This window comes from Macrotis lagotis, chromosome 1, assembly GCF_037893015.1.
Source record: "Macrotis lagotis isolate mMagLag1 chromosome 1, bilby.v1.9.chrom.fasta, whole genome shotgun sequence".
NCBI lineage: Eukaryota > Metazoa > Chordata > Mammalia > Peramelemorphia > Peramelidae > Macrotis > Macrotis lagotis.
The window spans coordinates 446748097-446772510 of NC_133658.1; the positions used below are offsets into that span (position 1 = coordinate 446748097).

Genomic DNA, 24414 nt, shown 5'->3' on the forward strand with positions numbered 1-24414 from the left:
GATCTAAAAGTGAATTCTACCAAGCATTTAAGGAACAATTAGTTCCAATTCTACATAAAGTATATAAAACAATAGAAGATGAAGTTCTGCCAAATTCCTTTTATGACATCAATATGGTGCTGATAATAATCAAGAAGAGTCAAATCAGACAAAGAAAATTATATCTAATCTCCCTAATAGACGTTGACGCAAAAATCTTAAATTGTTGCAGAGAGATGACAACAAGTTGCTACTAGAATAATACACCATGATCAGGTAGGATTTATATCAGGTAGACAGGGATGCTTCAATATTAGGAAAATACTCAGCATGATTTTTTTAGGTTTTTGCAAGGCAAATGGGATTAAGTGGGTTGCCCAAGGCTACACAGCTAGGTAATTGAGTGTCTGAGGCCAGATTAGAATTCAGGTACTCCTCACTCCAGGGCCGGTGCTCTATCCACTGCACCACCTAGCCACCCCTGTACTTAACATGATTAAACACAATAATAACAAAACCAACAGGAATCATATGATTATCTCAATTGATGAAGAAAAAGGTTTAGACAAAAATACAGCATCTATTCCTATAAAAAAAAAGGAGAGTATAGAAATAAACAGTTTTCTTTAAAATAAGCAGTTTCTATCTAAAACCATCAACAAATATTATATACAGGGGGGTGGAGCCAAGATGGCAACAGGAGAAGAGCCTCTCCTAGGTGTTCTCTCCAAAATATTTCAAAAATCTTAAAATTATGACTCTAACTAAATTTTCGAGAGACAGAACCCATAGAAAGATACACTAAGGCAATTCTCCAGACCAAGGCAACCTGGAAAATAATGGAAAGGCTCTGCTCCATGGGGTTAGAGGGATGGCCCAGCAGAGTGAAGAACCTTCAGGTTCCTGGAGGCAGCCTCAGGGCACCTGGAGCCATGGCTCACAGCATTGGTGGCAATTTCCTGACCTACACTACAGGGAGCACTGGGCACAAATCCGCGGAGGGGACCTCTGCCAGAGCAAGCACATAAAGCCCAGGCCCTCAGGGCAGTTGCAACAGTCAGCTCAGCAGCCCAGATCCAGGAAACAGAAGCTGGCATGGAGCCAGTAAGCAGGAGCTCCCAGGCAACTGAGCCTTGAGTGCTCAGCCCACCAAATGTATGGGAGTGGAGAGAGATTTCAGAGATCCATCCTCTGTACCTGGAACAGAACTCTGGGGCTCTGACCACATTCAGAAACTGATCACAGAACAGGGACCTTCCCCCCACCTCAGTCCCATGGCAGAAGGGTGTGCTTGTCATCATTCACAGACCAGGAGGGAAGTCAGAGCTTCACACACTGTGAGGAGGTGTCTCAATAATACCTAAAAGCTCAGGAAGCATCCCAAAACTTGGTACAGGCTGAAGAACTCAGTAAACAGAGTAAAAAGAGGAACACCATTGAGAAATACATTGTCTATGATCTCAAGAAGGATCAAAATACTCAATGTGAAGATGAGGAAGTACAAGCATCTCTAGAATCCAAGAAAAATGGAAATTGGGCTCAGGCTATGACAGAGCTCAAAAAAGATTTTGAAAATCAAGTAAGGGAGATAGAAGAAAAATTGGGAAAAGAAGTGAGAGAGATGCAAGAAAACATGAAAAACAAGTCAGCAACTTAGTCAAGGAGATAAAAAAATGCTGAAGAAAATAACATATTTAAAACCAGGTTAGGTGAAATGGATGAAATAGTTCAAAAAGTTAATGAGGAGAAGAATGCTTTAAAAAGCAGAATTGGCCAGATGGAAAAAGAGATAACAAAGGTCTCTGAGGAAAACAAATCCTTCAGATGTAGAATGGAGCTAAAGGAATCTGATGACTTTACAAGAAGTCAAGATACAATACTTCAACACTAAAAGAATGAAAGATTAGAAGAAAATGTGAAACATCTCATTGAAAAACAACTGATCTGAAAAACAAATTCAGAAAAGATAATTTAAAAACTATTTGGATTCCTGAAAGTCATGATCAGGAAAAGAGCCTTGACCTCATTTTTAAAGAATTCCTACAGGAAAATTGCCCAAATATTCAAGAAGCAGAGGGCAAAATAGAAATTGAGAGAATCCACCTAGCTCCCCCAGAAAGAGATCCAAAAAAACCCACCCAGGAATATTATATCCAAGTTCCAGAATTCCCAAGTCAAAGAGAAAATATTACAAGCAGCCAGAAGAGCATAATTCAAATATCATGAAGCTGCAGTCAGAATCACACAGGACTAAGTAGCAACTACATTAAGGGCTTCTAGGGCTTAGAATATAATATTCCGGAAGGCAAAACACCTTGGAATGCAACTGAGAATCAACTACCCAGCAAAACTGAACATCCTTTTGCAGGGGAAAAGATGGACTTTCAATGAACCAGGGGAATTTCAATTGTTCCTTGTTGTAACAACCAGAGTTGAACAGAAAGTTTGACCTTCAAATACAGGACTCAGGTGAAGCATAGAGAATAGTGAAGAAGGGTAAAATATGAGGGACTTAATGATGATGAACTGCATGTATTCCTGCATAGAAAAATGATACTGATAATATACATATAAAACTTCTCATTTAATAGAACAGGTAGAAGGAGCTTTTATAGATGAAGCACAGGAATGAGCTGAATTTGAAGACATAATATATTGTAAAAATGGAATCAATGGCTAAAAGAGAAATGTAGTGAGAGGAAGAGAAAAGAGAGGTGGAATAAGTTAAGATATTTTGTATAATAAGATTTTTTTATTGTAATGAGCTATTGAAATGGTATGGAAGGGGCTAGACGAGGGGGAATGAGGGAACCTTTGCTCTTATCAGGAGTGGCTCGGAGAGGAAACAGCATATACACTCAATGGGGTACAGACATCTAGAGTAAAAAGGAGAGAGGGGGGACGGGGGAAGGGGGATGTAAGTGATGAAGGAGAGGGTGCATCATGGGGGAGAGTGGTCAGATATAACACATTTTCTTTTTTATTTCTTGCAAGGGGCTGGGATTGGGTGGCCTGTCCAGGACCATGGGGCTAGGTGGTTGCTGTGTCTTAGGAGTGGTATGTGGGCTTGAGGCCTCTTGGCCCCAGGGCCAGTGCCACACCAATCAGCTACCCTACAGCACATTTTAGAAGAGGGACAGAGCAAAAATATAGTATTATGGTAGTGGAGAGGTATGAATGGAGGAAGTTGCAATCAGCAATGACAACAGTAGAAAACCGTGGAAGTAGCTTTTGCAATGGACTTATCATAAAGAATGTGATCCACCTGAAACAGACTTGGTGGTGTTGGAACACAGACAGAAGCAAATTTTTTTTTCTTTCCTTTACTTTATTTCTTATGAGGGTCTATATTTTTGTGGGGAGAGGTGGTATTATGATTACTCTTAAACAAGAATATTTTAGTAATGTATTAAAAAACACAATTTGCACAAAAATAAAAATAAATAAAACTGTCAAAAAACAAATATTATATACAATGGGATAAACTATGTGTATTTCCAATAAGATCAGGGCAAGGATGCCCATATCACCAATACTATTCAATTATAGTATTAGAAATGTTAGCTTTAACAGTAAGGAACATAAAAAGAAAATGAAGGAATTAGAATTAGCAATGAAGAAGTGAAGCTTTCACTCTTTGCAGATAACAATGATGGTATACTTAGAGAACCTGAGAAAATTATCTAAAAAACTACTTGAAACAACAAATTCAGCAAAGTAGTAGGACAGAAAATAAAGCCACATAAATCATCAACATTTCTTTATATGGACAACAAAGCCCAAGAATAAGAGATAGAAAGAGAAATTTCATTTAAAATAACTGCAGACAACATTAAAAATTTGGGAATCTATCTTTCAAGGTAAACCATGTAGCTGTATGAACATAATTACAAAGCACTTTTTGCACAAATAAAGTCAGTTCTAAACAATTGAAATAATGTCAATTGCTCATGGTTAGGTAGCACTAAAATAATAAAAATCACAATTCTTCCAATTTAAAATATGTATTCCATGCCAAACTAATCAAACTACCAAATAATTATTTTACTGAACTAGAAAAATTAGTAGCAAAATTTATATGGAGCAACAAAAGGTCAAGAATATCAAGGGAACTGATGAAAAAACTGGTAAAGGAAAGTCTACCTCTACCAGATCTAAAACAGCAGTGATAAAGCAACAGTCATCAAAACTGAATGTTACTGGTTAAGAAATAGAGTAATGTATCAGTGGATTAGGATAGGTTCAAAAAAAAGCAGTAGTATATGGCAACAGCATTCTACTGTTTGGCAATACCAGAGACATTACATTCTTGGATAAGAACACTATTTGACAAAAATTGTAGGGAAACCTGAAAATAAAATAAAATATAAAGCTAGGCATAGACCCCCATCTCACACCCTATACCAAAATATGGTCAAAATGAATATAGGATTTAGACATAAAGGGTGATACCATAGATAAATTAACAGATCAAGTAATATTGTGTCAGATCTATGGAAAAGGGAAAAATTTTTGACCAAACAAGAAATAGAATATATTGTGATTTTCAAAATGGATGATTTTGACTATATTAAATTAAAAAGGTTTTGTCCAAATAAAATCAATGCTGCCAAGATTAGAAGGAAAAGAGAAAAGCTGTGAAAAAAAATTTCTTAGCTGGGGTTCTGATAAAGGTCTCATTTCTAAAATAGAGAATTGCATCAAGTTTATAATGTTACATATCATTCCCCAATCGATAAATGGTCAAAACAATTTTCAAATGAAGAAATCAGAGTTATACATAATCATATGAAAAAATACAGGAAATCATTATTGAGTAGAGAAATATAACTTAAAACAAGTATGAGGTATCAACTCAAACCTATCAGATTGGCTAAATTTTAACTTTCAGTTTATTTTCACTTATACCTTCACCTTCCCTTTTATCTGCCCCTTCTGTCCTTTTCTTTTCCTTCTCCCTCCCCCTCCTCCCACTTCCCTGTAGAATAGGATAGATTTTTAAATTGAGAATGTATCTTATTCCCTTTCTGGGCCAAATCTATTGAATAGGATTTATTCAGTGTTCACCCCTTCCCTTTTTTATCTCTACTATAAACAGATCTTTTTGCCTCTTCACCTGGGATTATTTATCCACTAATGCTTAGCCTTCTTCCTTTTATGTATTTATTGATTTAATTCTGTCTTGTACTTACATCCCTTTTTATCAAATTAAACTCCTTTTATCTGACCTTTTAGAAGTACTATCAAAGTTTTATCAAAGTGCCACTAATCAAAGTTTGATTGATTGATTACTTGATAAGGTAAAAGCACTGTCAATCAAAGCATAAGCAAAAATTGATAGCTTGATTGCTTGATAAGTAGCATTGCCTCATAGTCACTAAATACCTTTACTTCTTGTGTCTCATAAGAAATACATTTCTCATAAGTCATGAATCATATCAAATTATAATATCCTACCCTGTTTTCAAGTTCCTGCTATCGACACATAATCCTCATGAGTTAAAGAATCATGCAAATCCAAATCATTTAAGCTCCCCTAAACATACTCTCTCCTACTATTCCCTGCTTTAGCTCCCCAACCAAGGCATTAAACTCTCATTATCTAAAGTATGAATTAAGAGAAGTTCACTTCCTAATTTCTTTATGTCCAATCCTTCGAAGTAGGTTCCCCTCCTCTGTCCCTCTGGTACTACAAACCTCTAAGTATCTAGTAAAATAAAGTAATTTCTGATTTAATTAACTAAAGAGTCTCAAAGGGAACACTACCAGTTTTGGAGATATTGAGGGGGGGATTTGGGATATTAATTGGGATAATAATTGTTGTTGGAATTGTGAATTAATTCAACCATTCAGGAAAGAGAAAAATGGATCTATGCCCAAAGAGCAATAAAATTGATCATGATCTTTGATACAGCAAAAACAATACTAGATCCATATCTAGAAGAAATAATAAATGGGAACACTGTCACATGTTCTAGAATGGTCATGGCAGCTCTTTTTTAAGTGGCAAAGAATTGGAAGTTGAGAGGATATCCATTAATTGGGAAATGGTTGATCAAGTTATGGTGTATGAATGTAATGGAGAACTATTGTTCTATAAGAAACCATAAATGGTTGGACTCTAGGGAAGCATGGAAGGAATTACAGGAACTGACGCTGAGCAAAGAGAGAAGAAGCAAGAGAACAGTGTACACATTAGCAACAACATTGTGAATCAACCTTGATGGATGCAGCAGCTCTCAGAAGTTCAGAGTTATGACAACACTAAAAGACCTGCTATGGACAATGCTATCCATGTCCAGAGGAAGAAAAGCAAACCAAACCAAAATAAAACAAAATAAAAACCTTATGCATACTACATTCATGTTTTAAAATGGCATCTTATGTTTTTCTTTCCTATCTCACATTTACTTTCTTATCCCTTAATCCTAGTTCCTCATACATAAAAAGTCTAGTTATTAAATATGTTAAATACAAATATGCATATACAATAATATTCATCACTGTTTACTGCTGAGGGGAAGTGGGTGGGAAGGGAAGGTAGAAAGAAGTGTTGCTGCTTGTCCTTGATTATCACCTGTGATAAATCACAGTTGAGACCCGGAAATGTGAGTGTGGAAAGAAAATAGAGATTTACTAAAACAAGTTACAACACAAAGGAAAGTGATAAGTAAAGAGAGAAACAGACATAAAAGAATAGTCAAGCAGACTTGACTGGACCAGAAAGCAGAGGTGTCTGGCCTTGAATGGAGGTACAACCTGAATTAGAGGGTTGAAGACTGAGATCAGGATACAAATTTTATATTAAACAATGAAACATTGGTAGTCAATTTACATCTCAAGATCAGGAAACCTCCACTCTTAACAAGATTTTTGTTTTTTAGAATTTCGCAAGGCAAATGAGGTTAAGCGGCTTGCCCAAGGCCACACAGCTAGGTAATTATTAAGTGTCTGAGACCAGATTTGAACCCAGGTACTCCTGACTCCAAGGCCAGTGCTTTATCCACTAAGCCACCTAGCCGCCCCCTTAACAAGATTTAACAACATTTAAGATTATAGGCTTTGTTTCTGCTACATTCATAATTCTCTACATCTTTTCCCTGCATCAGAAGGAAATTTTGTAACTTAAAATATGCATATTAATATGGATGAATGTTGAATGTTGAAAAACTTTCATAACATACAATTGGAAAAATAAAATAAAATTTCAATTGAGGAAAAAAGAGTGAATTAATTAGATATTATCATATTTACAAAAGACTATAAAGACTCAGTATACTATGGTATATTATATATATATAGAAATAAATATATAGAAATAATGATGAGAAAAATTTTGATGTCAAGGACCCCCCTGAAAGGACTTTAGGGACTTTCAGGGGATAACAAACCATATTTTGAGAACCTTCATGGTAATCCTGGAACTTAACTGTATTAACTTCTTATATCATGATTTAGATACCTGGAAAAATTTTTTTTTTCTGGAGGACTTGAATGAACTGTTCTAGGTTTAATTTTCCATTTATGATATAAAGAGAAAAGCAATGTCCTCTGTCACTATGAGATTCCAAGACATGGTGGGGTACTTTTTTAAACTACTTCTAAGAATCATAGCAAATTTTTTTTCATCCCACATATATTGTAAAGAGTTATTCAATAACTATCATGATCCAACGTGATTTGTAGAAGTTACTTTATATTCTCTATGAATACTAGAAAATAAAAACCTGGAAAGACAAATGAACTGATGCAAAGTGAAGTGAACAGAACTAGGATAAAGTTGCATACATTAACAATAATATTGTATAATGAAGAACTATGAAAGACTTAATTATTCTCAGCAACACAATGATCCATATCTGTCCTAAAGGTCACACTATGAAGAATACTAACCACCTCTAGAGAAAGAACTGATATTGTTTGAATACAGACTGAAGCAAGCTATTCTTCATGTTACTTCTTTCTTTTTCCTTTATTTGAGTACAAAATGTACAAAATGTTTAATATGAAAATGTTTTAAATGATTGTATATGAATAATCTATACTTGATTGCTTACTGTATTGAAAAGGGCTGAGGGGATGGAGGGAGAGAAGGAGAAATTGAATTTGGAACTCAAAACTTTTTAAAAGTGTTAAAATTGTTTTAACATGTAATTGGGGAGAAATAAAATCAATTACAAAAGAATACCAGAAAGTTATATCAGGATAAATTCTCAAGTCTTAGAAAAAGAGAACAGGACTCAAACAATTTCTCAGGCTACTTAATTAAAATTTCAAACTAACAAAAATGCTTAGTTTAAGAATATGATTTTAAAGTCTCTTATTAATAGAATTGTTATAACATTTGGAAGATTGATTTAATATATATATATGCATATATATGTATATATAGTTGGAGGGGACAAAATTGAAAGAGTGGAAACATAAATTATGAATATCTCAGCCTGGCATAGCAGAAAAAGAAGACATCAGTTCATAATCAAAATCTGAATTCTAATTTTCATTTTTGAGGAAAAAATCATTTCTGAACCTCTCCCTTGGTCCTTGACTTAAATTTCCATATTTCAGGTGACTAGTTATACAGAAGTTGTGACTTGTACATATGAACAAAGAGATTTCTTCAAAACTGCTTCAATAATACATTTTAAACAGTCTAAGTTTCAAAAGGAATAATAAAGTTAAACTATTTTGATTACTTTTGTCTTCTTGTCTATCACAATACCCTCTTAAATGATTTTCCTGCCACAGGTCTCTTTGTTCTCAATCCATCCACCCACCACAAAACTGGCAATGTGATATGCCTAAATCCAGTGATGATTATGTCCCTCCCCAGTTCAAAAAACTCCTTATTGCCTATAGGATAATATAAAAACTTCTCAGTTTGACATTAAAAGTCTTTCAAAATTTGACTCCAGAGGGACTTTCAGGTTCTATACATTATTCCTTTTCCTGTACTCTGTTATCCAGTCATTCAAAAACTTTCTTGGTACTTCCACGTCCCCACTTTGAGCTAATTGTGCTCACTCAGAGGTTTGCAGTTGTGCATATAACTGCAAATGTGTGTGTGTCTATGCATATCTAAATATGCATATGCATATGCACACATATGTAATGTATATTTAAAGGTAAACTATTATTTTTTTCAATGAAAAGTAAATACCCTGAAGGCAAGAATTGTTTTGTTTCTTTTTTTGTCTTTGTCCTTGATTTACCAAGGACTAAAATAGTTGATTGAATTGCTGGATCTTCGTTTCCTTATCTTTAAAGGAGAAATATCAAAAAATAATTTCCAGATCTTATGCCCTACAATGCTTAATCTAACATTGATCCTAATTCCATAGAAAAATAGGCTGGGACAGAGCCATGATTGCAGTGTGAAGGCAGGAATTTCCAGAAACTCATCCCCTAAAAAACTCCAGAAGTCATCAAATTATGACTCTAGTCAAAAGTTAGAAGGGCAGAACCCACAGAAAGACTGAGTGATACAATTTCCCAGTCCAAGACAACTTAGAACCTCTGTAGGAAGGTCTATTCCACCAGGACTGGGTGTTAGAAAAAGCTGCAGCACAACAGCAGCCACAGCACAGCATGGCCAGGCCAGTCAACTGGGTCCATGGCAGAGGAGGCAGTTTCCAGACTTCTTGGTCCAGGAATCATTGGGGACAGTTGGAAGGGGTGGTGAGAGAACTGCCACACCAGAGTGAGTGTGGAAGAGAACTCAGCCTCAGAGCAGCCATGCAGTGAGAACCTGCTGCAAGAGTCAGCAGAGTCACCCAGCACATTCAGAGCTCTCAGCCCATAGATGGTAAGGGGGACAGGGGAGACTACAGAGGTGTCTCTGCTCTCCCTGGGGCAGGACTCTACTATTTGCTCACACTCAGATCCAGGTCACAGTCTGGGTCCTGACAACACCACCACCATACATGAGCAGGAACCCTCCTAACAGTTCCAGGGCAGAAAGGAGGGCCTGTGGTCATCCACATAACAAAGCCAGGCAAAAGAGCAGTCAGAGATTCTCATTAGACCTTGGATGAATTAAGGTACCTGTGGGTTGCCCCCCCCCCAAAACCCCAAAGCCTTGGAAGTGCAGTAAATCAGTCATAGGCTTAGGAAATGAATGAACAACAGAAAAAAGAAGTATCTGACCATGGAAAATTACTTTGGTCCCATGCAGAATCAAAATACATACTCAGAAGATCACAAAAACAAAGCTTCTGTAACTAAAACCACCAAGAGAAATAGAAAATGAGCTCAGGCTATGGATGAACTCAAAAAAGACTTTTTTATAAATTTTATTTTTTTTTTAGATTTTTTTGAGGCAATGGGGTTAAGTGGCTTGCCCAAAGCCACATGGCTAGGTAATTATTAAGTGTCTGAGGTCAGATTTGAACCCAGGTACTCCTGACTCCAAAGCCAGTGCTCTACTCACTGCACCACCTACCCAACCCCTAAAAAAAGACTTTGAAAAGCAATTAAGGGAGGTAGAGGAAAAATTGGGAGAGCAATGCAGACAAATCATGAAGTCAAGTCAAGTCAGCAAGACAATAACATATTAAAAACCAGTTTAGGTAAAAATGTAAAAAGCAACACAAAAGGCAAATGAGGAGAATGCCTTAAAAAGCAGAATTGGCCAGCTGGAATATGACATAAAAAAGTCACTGAAGAAAATAACTCCTTCAAATGCAGAATGGAACTAAAAGAAACTGATGACTTTGCAAGAATTCAGGAAGAAATAAAACTATACCCAAAAAAATTAGAAGAAAATGGGAAGTATCTCACTGGAAAAACAACTTACCTTGAAAACAAATCCAGAAGAGATAATTTAAAAATTATTGGAATACTTGAAAGTCATGGCCAGGAAAAGAACCTAGGCTTCATTTTTCTTTCTTTTTTTTTTTGCAAGGCAAATGGAGTTAAGTGGCTTGCCTAAGGCCACTCAGCTAGGTCTAGGCTTCATTTTTTCAAGAAATAATACAGCAAAATTGTCCTGAGATCCTAGAAGCAGAGAAGAAAATAGAAATTGAGGGAAATCACTGATCACCTCTTGAAAGAGATCCCAAAAGAAAAACTTCCAGGAATATTATATCCAACCCCCCAAACTCCCAAGTCAAAGAGAAAATATGAAAAATTGCCAGAAACAAACAATTCAACAACTGTGGCTCTATGGTCAAGATTACACAGGATCTGGTAGCATTTACATTAAGGGCTCCTAGGGCTTGGAATAGGATATTCCAGAAGTCAAAAGATCTTGGTTTACAACCAAGAATCAACTACCCAGCAAAACTGAACATCCTCTTTCAGGGGAAAAGAAGTATTTTCAATGAAACAAGGAATTTTCTAACTTTCCTATTGAAACAACCAGAGCTGAAAAGAAAATTTGATCTCCAAGAACAGGACTCAGGTGAACCATAGAGGGGGTGGACAAGAAGGACTAATTATGAGGAACTTAATGATGTTGAACTGCATGTATTCCCACATGGGCAGAAAATACTGATAACTCATATAAACTTCCTCTTTCATAAGAGAAGTTAGAAGGTGCATATATAGAGAAGGCACAGGAAGGAATTGAATATAATGGTGTAATATAGTATCAAGATGGAGTCAATGGATGATAAAGGAAAGTACTGGGAGGAAGAAAAAGGAGATGAAGAAGGAGCTAAGATATTTCATAAAAGAGTCAAGAAAAAAACTTTTACAATAGAGTGGAACAGGGGAAGGTAAGGGGAAATGAGTGAGCCTTCATTCTCATCAGAAATGGCTCAGAGAGGAAATAGCACACACACTTAATAGGATATAGAAATCTATCTTACCCTAATGAGAGGAAAGGGACAGGATAAGGTGGACAGGGGGAGGAAAAAGGGGAGTAGGTGATAGAAGAGAGGGAAGATCGTGGGAGAGGGTACTCAGATGCAACACGCTTCTGAACAGGGACAGGATGAAAGGAGAGAGAGAGAGAATGGAATAGATGAGAGTGTGGAGGAATAGAGTGGAGGGAAATACAGTTAGTGATAGCAACTGTTGGAAAATTATTGAAGCAATTTCTCTAGTGGCGATGATGGGGACGGTAATTCATCCCAGAGACAGAGCCATTGGAATCTGAACACAGACTGAATTATACTTTTTTTTCCTCCCACTATTCTTGAGATTTCTCATCTCTTTTGGGTTGAAGGGGGTTTATGATTACTCTCACAACAAGATTATTGTAATAATATAAAATAAGTAAACAAAAAAGAAAAAGAACAATTAAAATGTTCTTGAAAATATCAAAAGTTTGCAAACCCAGATCTAATTGTATCCCCCAAATAAAGTTTATAGATTATTTTCAATTTAGATTTAGTAAAACTTTCTGGTCATGATATTCTATTCCCTATAATTGCCTGCCAATATCTGACATCACGGTGATGCATTTAAAACTGTAAATTAAGGGTGAGAAGAGTTACATTTTAAGGCACATATTAACCAAGGTTTCTCTATAGTGAACTTAAACAGAATAAATTTAGAATTTTAGCAATTAATGTTTAAAATGCATATTTTTCCCATTAAACTGTTTGTATAAGGAATAAGAATTGAAACATGTAATTCTTCTGACTTGTAAATTATGAAGTAATAGTTCTATCCAGATCCTGAAAAGTAAAGAATAAATGAACAGAAAATAAAAAAAATTAAAAAGGAATAATAGGAACAATCAAGGAACACAATGTAACCTCAGTCTCCCTATAATATAATGAATAAAAAAACCCAATAAAATCACTAGAGACCTAAACCTACCTCAATAAAATAAGTAGAGCAGGAAGTATACAATGAGATCCTGTAGGTGGTGATTTTATTGTCAGAACCAGTTCTTCTATTTTATGAAGACTGGCAGAACTACCCTAGCAACTCTGATAATCTCCCCTTGTCATGTATATGTCTGTCCCAAAGAGGAGAAGAGAAAGGTTATTTATTCCTTTCCAAATTCAAAAGTGGAAGAAGCAATTTGCTACATTCTTCACAGGGTCATAGGAAAATGTATTATGAAGGTTAATGGTTCACATTTATAAAGAGTTTTATTAATATAGAGAGAGGTTGAAGTATGTATTACAAATAATGTGTCCATATCCTAGTTAGGTGAATCAAATTGACCTATTTCAAATCTAGTGAAAGAATGATATGAGAAGGTTTGGTTAGGTGGAAAGCAATGAGCCAATAATTCAACCTACATCAATTTGATAGTAAAAGACAATTACACAATAGATGGGGGGTGGAGTGAGGAAGCAATTAAATAGTTAATGGTTCACTAACTCTAAACAAAGACATTATTGTTATTTTATGCCTTCATTGAAATAGGTTGCATAATATTGAAGGCTGGAAGTCAGAGGATCTCATTTGCTTGAGTGCTGGTTCTGGCAATTGTTATCTATATGAATTTGGTAAATTTATAAGACTCAGTGTTCTCATCTGTAAAGTAGGGATAATACCAGAGCTAAATAGAAAATTTGGACGTCAAACCAGAGGTTCAAGAGACACATGAAAAAGGATAAAAAAAAAGAGTAAAGAAAAAAACTGTTATCCAATAATATCAAACTGGATATATACCCACGGGGAGAAATTTTCTCATAACTATTGAGAATTGGACCTCTATAAGAGAAAATATGCATAGCCAGAAGTGATGGACACTCATAAATTTTCTGTGACTCAAAATGATTTAAAAACAATACCTCCTTAAAAAGGGGGACAGTAAGGAAATGGGAGGATGTAGGAGAATGAATGGGGTAAATCTCATTACATCAAGGGGTACAAAAGACCTATTGTAACTGAGGGAAAGAAGGGAGGAGATGAGAACCACCTGAATCTTCATCTCATCAGACTTGGCTTAAAGTTAAGCTAGACACACTCATTTAAGTTAAAAATCTTATCTTTCAAGCAATAAAAAGGGGAAAAGGGGAGGGGGTATTGGGAGAGGGAGAAAAAAGGGGAACCAACAGAAGGAAGAGAAAAAGGGGGAAAAGGGAAAGGGGAAAGAAAGGGGAGGGGGCTTGATATAAGAAGGCAAAAACACTGAAGGTGGTGGGATTCAGAAACAAAACACTAGGGAATTTGGATAAAGGGAAAAAAGAAATCTCTGGTCAATATGATTTAAAAAAAGGAAGAAGGAAAGAAATGGAAAAGGTGAACTCACCACTAATGAGGAGGAAATTAAAGAAATAATTGAGGATTATATGGTCCAACTTATGCCAATAAATTTGACAATCTAATTGAAAAGGATGAATATTTACAAAAATATAACTTGCCCAGATTAAAAGAAGAGGAAATTAAAAACCTAAATAACCATATCTCAGAAAAAGAAATTTCGTAAGCCATTATTCAGTTCCCTAAGAAAAAAATCTCCCAGGCCAGATGGAATAACAATTGAATTCTGTCAAACATTTAAGGAATAATTGGTTCCAATTCTATAGAAACACTTTGGAAAAGTAAGGGAAGATGTAACTCTGCCCAACTCTTTGTATGAAACCAATATGGTGCTGATACCTAAAACAGGAAGAGTTAAAACAGAAAAGGAAGATTATAGACCTATCTCCTTGATGAATATAGAGGGAAAAATCTTAAATAAAATCTTAGCAAAATGAATACAAGAAGTTATCACTAGGATAATACATTATGATCAAGAAGGATTTATTCCAGCACTGAAGGGTTGGTTCAATATTAGGAAAACTGTTAGTATAATTAATAATATCAATAACATACATATCAAAAGTCATATGAACATATCAATAGATGCTGAAAAAGCTTTTGACAAAATACAGCACCCATTCCTAATAAAAACACAATAGTATATAGGAATAAAAAGTTGTTTCCTTAGAGTAATAAGCAGTATCTATCTGAAACTATCAACAAGATTATATGCAAGGGGGATAGGCTAGAGTCATTCCCAATAAGATCAGCAGTGAAACAAGGATGCCCATTATCACCACTACTATTCAATATCGTATTAGAAAAGTTAGCCTCAGCAATAAGAGAATAAAAAAAAAATGAAGGAATTAGAATTGGGAAGGAAGAGATAAAACTCTCCCTCTTTTCAGATGACATGATGTTATACCTAGAGAATCCTCAAAAATCACCTAAAAACTACTAGAAATAAATAGCCACTTTAGCAAAGTAGTAGGATATAAAATAAACTCTCACAAATCCTCAACATTTCTTTATATGACAAGCAAGATACAGCAGAAAGAGCTAGAAAGAGAAATCCAATTCAAAGTAACCTCAGACAATATAAAATACCTGAGAGCCTACCTGCCAAGACAGACACAAAAACAATTACAAAACACTTCTCAAACAAATAAAATCATATGCAAATAACTGGGCAATCATCAACTGTTAATGAGTAGGTTGAACTAATAAAATTAAAATGACAATTCTAGCAAAATTAAGCTACTTGTCTAGTCCTCTACCAATCAAAATTACAAAAAATTACTTTAATGATTCAGAAAAACTAGTAAGTAAATTTATATGGAGAAATAAAAAGCCACGAGTTTCCAGGGATTCAATGAAAAAAATACAAAAGAAGGTGGCTTAGCCTTACCAGATCTAAAATTATATTATAAAGCATCAGTCATCAAAATTGTCTGTTATTGGAGAAGAAATAGAATGGTGGATCAGTGGAACAGACTAGGTGCAATAGCAGGAAATGATTATAGTAATCTGCTGTTTGATAAACACAGAGTCCAGTTTTGAGTATAAAAACTCTCTCCTCGATAAAAAACTGTGGGGAAAATTGGAAGTTAGTATGGAGGAAACTTAGATAAGACCAACAACTCACACCCTATACCAAGAAAATATCCAAATGCATTAGGATGTGGATGAAAAACACAATATTATAAGCAAACTAGAAGATTAAGTAGTAGTTTACCTGTCAGTTCTATGTAAAGGGAAGCAGCTTATGACCAAAGAAGAGATGGAGAACACTGAAAACAAGCTAGATAATTTTGATCATATTAAATTAAAAGGCTTTTTTACAGGCAAAACTACTGTAACCAAGATCAAAAGAAATATAATAAATTGGGAAACAGTTTTTGCAACTAGTATTTCTGACAAATAAAATATACAGAGAACTCAGTCAAATCTTAAAAAAAAAGCCATTTCCCCACTTGACAAATGGTCAAAGGATATACAAAGGCAATTTATAGATGAGGAAATAAAAGTGATCCATATTCAGATGAAAAATTTCTCTAAATCATTACTTTTTAGAGAAATTCAAATTAGAGCATCTATGAGGTACCACCTCACACCTCTCAGACTTGTCAATATGACCAGAAAGGACAATAATCAATGGGATACAGGAAATCTGGGACACTAATACATTGTTGGTGGAGCTCTGAACTCATCCAACCTTTCTGGAGAGCAATTTGGAATTATGCCCAGAGGGCAACAAAAATGTGCATACCCTTTGACCCAGCAATAACCAAACTGGGTCTCTGCCCTGAAGATATGATGAAAAAAGGGTAAAAAACATCACTTGTACAAACATATTCATAGCAGCCCTGTTTATGGTGGCAAAGAATTGGAAATTAAGTGAATGTCCTTCAATTGGGGAGTGGCTTAACAAACTGTGGTATATGTATGTCATGGAACACTATTGTTCTATTAGAAACCAGGTGGGATGGAAATTCAGTGAAACCTGGAAGGATTTGCATGAACTGATGCTGAGCAAGATGAACAGAACCAGAAAAACATTCTACACCCTAACAGCAACAAGGAGGTGATGATCAACCTGATAGACTTGCTCATTTCATTAGTTCAACAACAAGGGACAATTTTGGACCATCTGCAATGGAGAATACCCTCCGTATCCAGTGAACGAATTGTGGACTTTGAACAAAGATCAAAGATTATTACCTACACATTAGAAAAAAACATTAACTTATTTTGTAATTTTGCTATCTCATACTTTATTTTTCTTCCCTAAGGTTATGATTTCTCTTTCATCACATTCAACTGAAATTAATGTATACCATGGAAACAATGTAAATACTAACAGAATGACTTCTGTGGGGGAAGGGGGGAGTAAAGCAAGAATGGGAGAAAAATTGTGAAACTCAAAATAAATAGCATCTTTTAAAAAAAAATAAAATGGGGCTGCTAGGTGGCACAGTGGATAGAGCATCAGCCCTGGAGTCAGGAGGACCTTAGTTCAAATCCGGCCTCAGATACTTAGTAATTACCTAGCTGTCGTGGCCTTGGGCAAGCCACTTAACTCCATTGCCTTGTAAAAATTTTTAAAAAAAAAGGAAATAAATTCAACAAAGCATTTTTGATCTCCATAAATAAAAATCTTCAGGGCCAGATAGATTCACAACGGAATTCAATGAAATATTTAAGGAACAATGGGTTCCAATTCTACATAAAGTCTCTGGGAAAATAGGTGAAGACAGAGGGATTTAATGAAAAAAGACGATGGTTTAGCCCTACCTGTTCTAAAATTGTATTATACATCATCAGTCATCAAAACTGTCTGGTATTGGCTAAGAAATAGAGTGGTGGACCAGTGGAATAGACTAGGTGCAATAGCAGGAAACGATTATAGTGATCTGCTGTTTGATACATCCAAAGAGTCCAGTTATTGGGATAAAAACTCTCCCTTCAATAAAAGTTGCTGGGAAAATTGGAAGTTAGTATGGTAGAAACTTGGATCAGACCAATACCTCACACCCTATACCAAGATAAGATCAAAATGGATCCAATATAAAAAACCATACTATAAGCAAAGTAGAAGATCAAGGACCAGGTTACCTGTCAGAGCTATGCAAAGGGAAGCAGTTTATGACTAAGGAAGAGATGGAGAACATCACTAACAAGCTAGATGATTTCGAATTACATTAAAAGGCTTTTGCACAGACAAAACCACTGTAACCAAGATCAAAAGAAATGTAGTAAATTGGGAAACAATCTTCACAACTAATATTTCTGACAATGGACTCATTTCTAAAATATACAGAGAACTGAGTCAATTTTAAAAAAAGCCATTCCCCAATTGACAAATGGTCAAAGGATATGCAAAGGCTATTTACAGATGAGGAGATCAAAGCAATCCACAGTCATGTGAAAAATTGCTCTAAATCATTACTTATCAGATAAATGCAAATTAAAGTTTCTCTGAGGTACTACCCCACACCTCTCAGACTGGACAATATGACCAGAAATGACAATAATCAATTTCAGAAGGGATGTGGGAAATCTGGGACACTATTACATTACTGGTGGAGCTGTGAACCCTTCCAACCTTTCTGGAGAGAAATTTGGAACTATACCCAAAGGGCAACAAAAATGTGCATTCCCTTTGACCCAGCAATACCACTACTGTGTCTATACCCTGAAGAGATGATGCAAAAGTGTAAAAACATCACTTGTACAAAAATATTTATTGCAGCCCTGTTTGTGGTGGCAAAGAATTGGAAATCAAGTAAATGCTCTTCAATTGGGGAATGACTTAGCAAACTCTAGTATATGTCTGGAACACTACTGCTCTATTAGAAACCAGGAGGGATGGGATTTCAGGGAAGCCTGGAGGGATTTGAATGAACTGATGCTGAGTGAGATGAGCAGAACCAGAAAAACACTGTACATCCTAACAGCAACATGGGGGCAATGATCAACCTTGATGGACTCACTCATTGCATCAGTGTAACCATCATGATCAATTGGGGGCTCTCTGCAATGGAAAATATCATCTGTATCCAGTGAAAGAACTGTGGAGTTTGAACAAAGACCAAGGACTATTACCTTTAATTTAGTAAAAAGAACTGATATCTTATTGTGTGATCTTGCTATCTCTTATACTTTATGTTTCTTCCTTAAGGATATGATTTCTATCTCTTCACATTCAATTTGGATCAATGTATAACATAGAAATAATTTAAATGCTAACAGACTGCCTTCTGTGGGGGTGGAGGAGGGAAGTAAGATTAGGGGATAATATGTAAAACTCAAAATAAGTAAAATCTTTAAAAACGTCCCCCTGTTTCATTGAAAATCAATCGTTTCCCCCAAAAGAGGATGTTCAGTTTTGCTGGGTAGTTGATTGTTGGTTATAAACCAAGATCTTTTGCCTTCTGGAATCTCATATTCCAATCCCTATGAGCCCTTAATGTAGATGCTGTCAGATCCATTGGAATGCTGACTGGAGCCTCAGTAGTTGAATTGTTTGTTTTTGGCAGTTTTTAGAATTTTCTGTTTGATTTGGAAGTTTTGGAATTTGGCTATAATATACCTGGAAGTTTTTCTTCTGGGATCTCTTTCAGGAGGTGATCAGAGAATTCCCTCAATTTCTATTTTACTCTCTGCTTCTAGGATCTCAGGGTAATTTTACTGTATTTTCCTTGAAAAATGAAGTCTAGGCTTTTTTTCTTGATCGTACCTTTCAGATAGCCCAATAATTTTTTTAAATTACATCTTCTGGATCTGTTTTCAAGGTTGATTGTTTTTCCAATGAGATATTTCACATTTTCTTCTAATGTTTTGCTTTTTTTGGAAGAGTTCTATTTCTTCCTGGTTTCTTGCAAAGTCATCAGCTTCCTTTAGTTCCATTCTGCATTTGAAGGAGTTATTTTCTTCAGAGAACTTTTTTATCTCCTTTTCCAGCTGGTCAATTCTGCTTTTTAAGGCATTTTTCTCCTCATTTGCTTTTTTGCTTTGCTTTTTCCATTAGACCTAAACTGATTTTTGACATATTAGTTTCTTCAGTATTTATTTTTGTATTTCTTTCACCAAGCTGCTGATTTTGTTTTCATGATTTTTCTGCATTGCTCTCATTTCTTTTCCCAATTTTTCTTCTACCTCCCTTAATTGCTTTTCAAAGTTTTCTTGAGCTCATCCATAGTATGAGCTCATTTTCTATTTCTCTTGGAGGTTTTAGACATGGAAACTGTGATTTTTGTCATCATCTGTGTATGTGTTTTGAACTTCCATGGGACTAAAGTAATTTTCTATGGTCAGATTCTTCTGTTTCTGTTGTTTACTTATTTCCACAGCCCAAGACAATACTTCCAAGGCTTTGGGGATTTTTTGAGGGGACACCTCACTGGGACCTTTATTCCTCCAAGAGCTTCTGCTCTTTTGCCTGTGCTTTGATATATAGATGACCAAGTCACTTCCCTCTGCCTTGGAGTTATAAGGAGGGATCCTGCTTGGCTATTTAGTATGGAAGCCCAAACTGCAACCTGGATCTGAGTGTAGGAAAACAGCAGAATCTTACCACAGAAATTTCTACAATCTTCCCTGACCCCCTTGACATTTCTGGGGGTGAAAGCTGCTTTCTCCAGATTCTTGCTGCAGATTCTGTGGCAGGTGCTCCTCACTCCACACTCATTCTGGTATAGCAGAGTTCTCAAACCTCCCCTTCACACTGTTGTCCATGATCTCTGGGCTGGACTTGCCTGGGTTGCATTGCAGCCATGGCATTTTTCCAACCCTCAGTCCTAGAGAATCACACAATTCCCGCAGAAGTTCTAAGTTATCTTGGACTGGGAAAATGTATCACTCAGTATTTCTGTGGGTTCCGTCCCTCTAAATTCTGGCTAGAGTCATAGTTTGTTGGCATTTGAAGATTTGGGGGGGAAGGAGTTCCTGGGAAATGCTGCCTTCATGCCACCCTATTGACTCCACCTCCTGATGCAAAAATTATAAGTAAAATCTTAGCAAAATGATTACAAGTTATCACTATCCTAGTTATCACTAGGATAATACAATATGATCAAGTAGAATTTATCCCATGAATGCAGGGTTGGTCCAATATTAGGAAAACTGTTAGTATACTCAATTATATCAACAACAAACCTATTAAAAATTATATGATCATATCAATAGATGCTGAAGAAGCTTTTGACAAACTACAGCACCCATTTCTACTAAAAACACTAGAAAGTATAGGAATAAATGAATTGTTCCTTCGAATAATAAGCAGTATCTATCTGAAACCATCAACAAGCATTTTATGCAAAGGGGATAGGCTAGAGGCATTCCCAATAAAATTGGGGGTGAAACAAGGATGCCCATTATCACCACTGCTATTCAATATTGTATTAACAATGTTAGCTTCAGCAATAAGAGAAGAAAAAGAAATTAAAGGAATTATAATTGGGAAGGAAGAGACAAAACTCTCACTCTTTACAGATGACATGATGGCATACCTAAAGAATCCCCCCAAATCACCTAAAAACTACTGGAAATAATTAGCCACTTTAGCAAAGAAGCAGGATATAAAATAAACCCTCATAAATCCTCAACATTTCTATATATTTGTATACCTCCTAAGGTAGACTAGGAAAATATTTTTGAAAACAATTACAAAACACTTCTCATACAAATAAAATCATATTTAAATAACTGGGTAAGCATCAACTGCTCATGGATAGGTTGAACTAATATAATAAAAATGACAATTCTGCCAAAACTAAACTACTTGTTTAGTGCCCTATCAATCAAAATTCCAAAAAATTACTTTAATGAGCTAGAAAAAATTGTAAGTAAATTCATATAGAGAAATAAAAAGTCAAGAATTTCCAGGGATTCAATGAAAAAAAAGGACAAAAAAGGGGGCTTAGCCCTACCTGATCTAAAATTATGTTATACAGCATCAATGATCAAAACTGTTTGGGATTGGCTAAAGAAATAGAGTGGTGGATCATTGGAATAATTTAGGTGCAATAGCAGGCAAGGATTAGAGTAATCTGCTGTTTGATAAACACAAAGAGTCCAGCTATTGGCATAAAAACTCTCTCTTTGATAAAAAAAAAAACTATTAGGAAAATTGGAAGTCTGCTTGGAAGAAACTTAGATTAGACTAACATCTCACACTCTATATCAAGATATGATCCAAATGGATCAGGATTAAGATGTAAAAAAAAAAACATATTATAAGCAAAATAGAAGATCAAGGTGTAGTTTACCTGTCAGATCTATGGAAAAGGAAGCAGGCTAAGACCAATGAAGAGATGGGGAACATCATTAAAAACAAACTAGATAATTTTGATTACATTAAATTAAAAAGCCTTTGTACAGGCAAAACCACTGTAACCAAGATAAAAAGAAATATAACAAATTGGGAAACAATTTTTGCAACTAGTATTTCTGACAAAGGACTCTTTTCTAAACTATACAGAGAACTGAGTCAAATTTTCAAAGAAACAAGCCATTGCCCCTTTGACAATTAGACAAAGAATAAGCAAAGGCAATTTCCAGATGAGGAAATCAAAGCAATCCATAGTCATATGAAAAATTGCTCTAAATCAGTACTTACTAGAGAAATGCAAATCAGAACATCTCTGAGGTACCATCTCACACCTCTCAGATGGGGCCAATATGACCAGAAAGGACAAGGGATGTGGGAAATCTGGGACACTAATACATTTTTGGTGGAGCTGTGAACTCATCCAACCTTTCTGGAGAGCAATTTGGAATTACACCCAAAAGGCGACAAAAATGTGCATACCCTTTGATCTAGCAATACCATTACTGGGTGAGATTATGAAGAGATTATGAAAAAGGGTGCAAACATCACTTGTATAAACATATTCATAGCAGCCCTGTTTATAGTGGCAAAGAACTGGAAATTAAGTGAATGTCCTTCAATTGGGGAATGACTTCACAAATTGTGGTATATGTATATCATGGAACACTATTGTTCTATTAGAAACCAGGTGGGATGGAAATTCAGTGAAACCTGGAAGGATTTGCATGAACTGATGCTGAGCAAGATGAACAGAACCAGAAAAATACTGCACACCCTAACATCTACATGGGGGTGATGATCAACCTTGAATACAGAGAAGCATAGAAAGACATATATGAACAGAGGCAAAATAAACAGAACCAGAATTACAATTTCCCAATATTTAAATATTTTATTTGTTTTCCAATTACATCCAATGATAGTTTCTAGCAATCCTTTTTTTGCAAGATTGAGTTTCACAATTTTTTTCTCCTTCCCTCACTTCTACCCCTATCAGAAGGCAATATGATATAGTCTTTACATTTGCATCCATGACATACATAGATAAAAACTGAATGTGTTGTGAGAGGAGAAACTACCCCAAAAGGAAGACAAAAAACATTAGAAATAGCAAAATTATGTAATACCTAAGACAACTTTAAAAATTGAAGATAATAAGCATTGGTCATCGCTTGAATTCCACAGTTCCTTCTCTGGATACACAGATGGTATTCTCTATCACAGATTCCCCAAAATTGTACCTACTTATTTCCCTGATGATGTTAGCAAGTCCATAAAACTTGATCATAACCCCATGTTTTTAGTGTGTATAATGTTCTTCTGGTTCTGCCCCTCCCACTCAGCATCAATTCATGCAAATCTTTACAGGCTTTTCTGAAATTCCATCCTTCATGATTTCTTATAGGAATAATAGATACATATACCACAATTTGTTCAGTCATTCCCCAATTGATGGACATTCCCTCAATTTCCAATTCTTTGCCTCTACAGAGTTGCTATGAATATTTTTGTAAACGAGGAATTTTTACCATTTTTCATGACATCTTAAAGATGGATAAAAGGGTATGCACATTTTTGTTTCCCTTTGGGAATAATTCCAAACTGCTCTCCAGAAAGATTGTATCAGTTCACAGCTCCACCAACAATGCATCAGTGGCCCAGATTTCACACATTCACTCCAACACTGATCATTATCCTTTCTGGTCATATTGGTCAATCTGAGAGGTGTGAGGTGGTACCTCAGGGATATTTTAATGTGCATTTCTCTAATCAATAATTATTTAGAGCAATTTTCCATAACACTTTAGGTTAATTTGATTTTATCAGCCAATAATCTCAGATTTGGTATGGCTAGGCCATCTTCTTATGCAGTGTTTTCATTAATTCCCTTGATAATCTTGACTTTTTTGTTCCTCCACAAGAATTTAGTTTCACCAAAGCAATTTTTTGAATGTTTGATTGTTATGGCACTAAATAAGTCATTGAATTTAGGCAGAATTGTCACTTTTATTATATTAGTTCAGCCTATCCATGAGCACTTGATATTTGTCCAGTTATTTAGATCTGATTTTATTTGTGTGAAAAGAGTTTTATAGTAGTTGTCACAGAATTTATGAATCTGTCCTGACAGGGAGACTCCCCAATTTCTTTATGTTGCCTGAAGTTATTTTAAATGGGATTTCTCTTTCTATTTTTTTGCTATTATGTCAATATATAGAAATGCTGAGTATTTATGTGGATTTATTTTATATCCTATAACTTTGCTAAAGTTGCTGTTTCCAGTAGCTTTTAGATGATTTCCTTGGGTTCTCTAAGTATACCATCATATCATCTACAGAGTGAATCTTTTCTTTCTTCATTCTTAATTTTAATTCCTTCAATTTCTTTTTAAAGCTAACATTTCTAACATGATATTGAATAGCAGTGGTGATAATGGGCATCCTTATTTCACC

At 35.5% G+C, this 24414-nt stretch overlaps 1 protein-coding gene across 5 annotated transcripts in view; it reads right to left on the minus strand.

The window, feature by feature from the left end:
- The window catches only part of SLC25A21 (solute carrier family 25 member 21), a 918698-nt gene that overhangs the window by 555882 nt on the left and 338402 nt on the right, over positions 1-24414 (minus strand). The window contains exon 2 of one of the 5 annotated variants that reach the window (XM_074213398.1): positions 10775-10974. The exons of the other annotated variants lie outside the window; for them this stretch is intronic. The gene's annotated coding sequence lies outside the window, so the exon portion shown is untranslated. The remainder of the gene's footprint in view (positions 1-10774; positions 10975-24414) is intronic. 5 annotated transcript variants of the gene reach the window in all.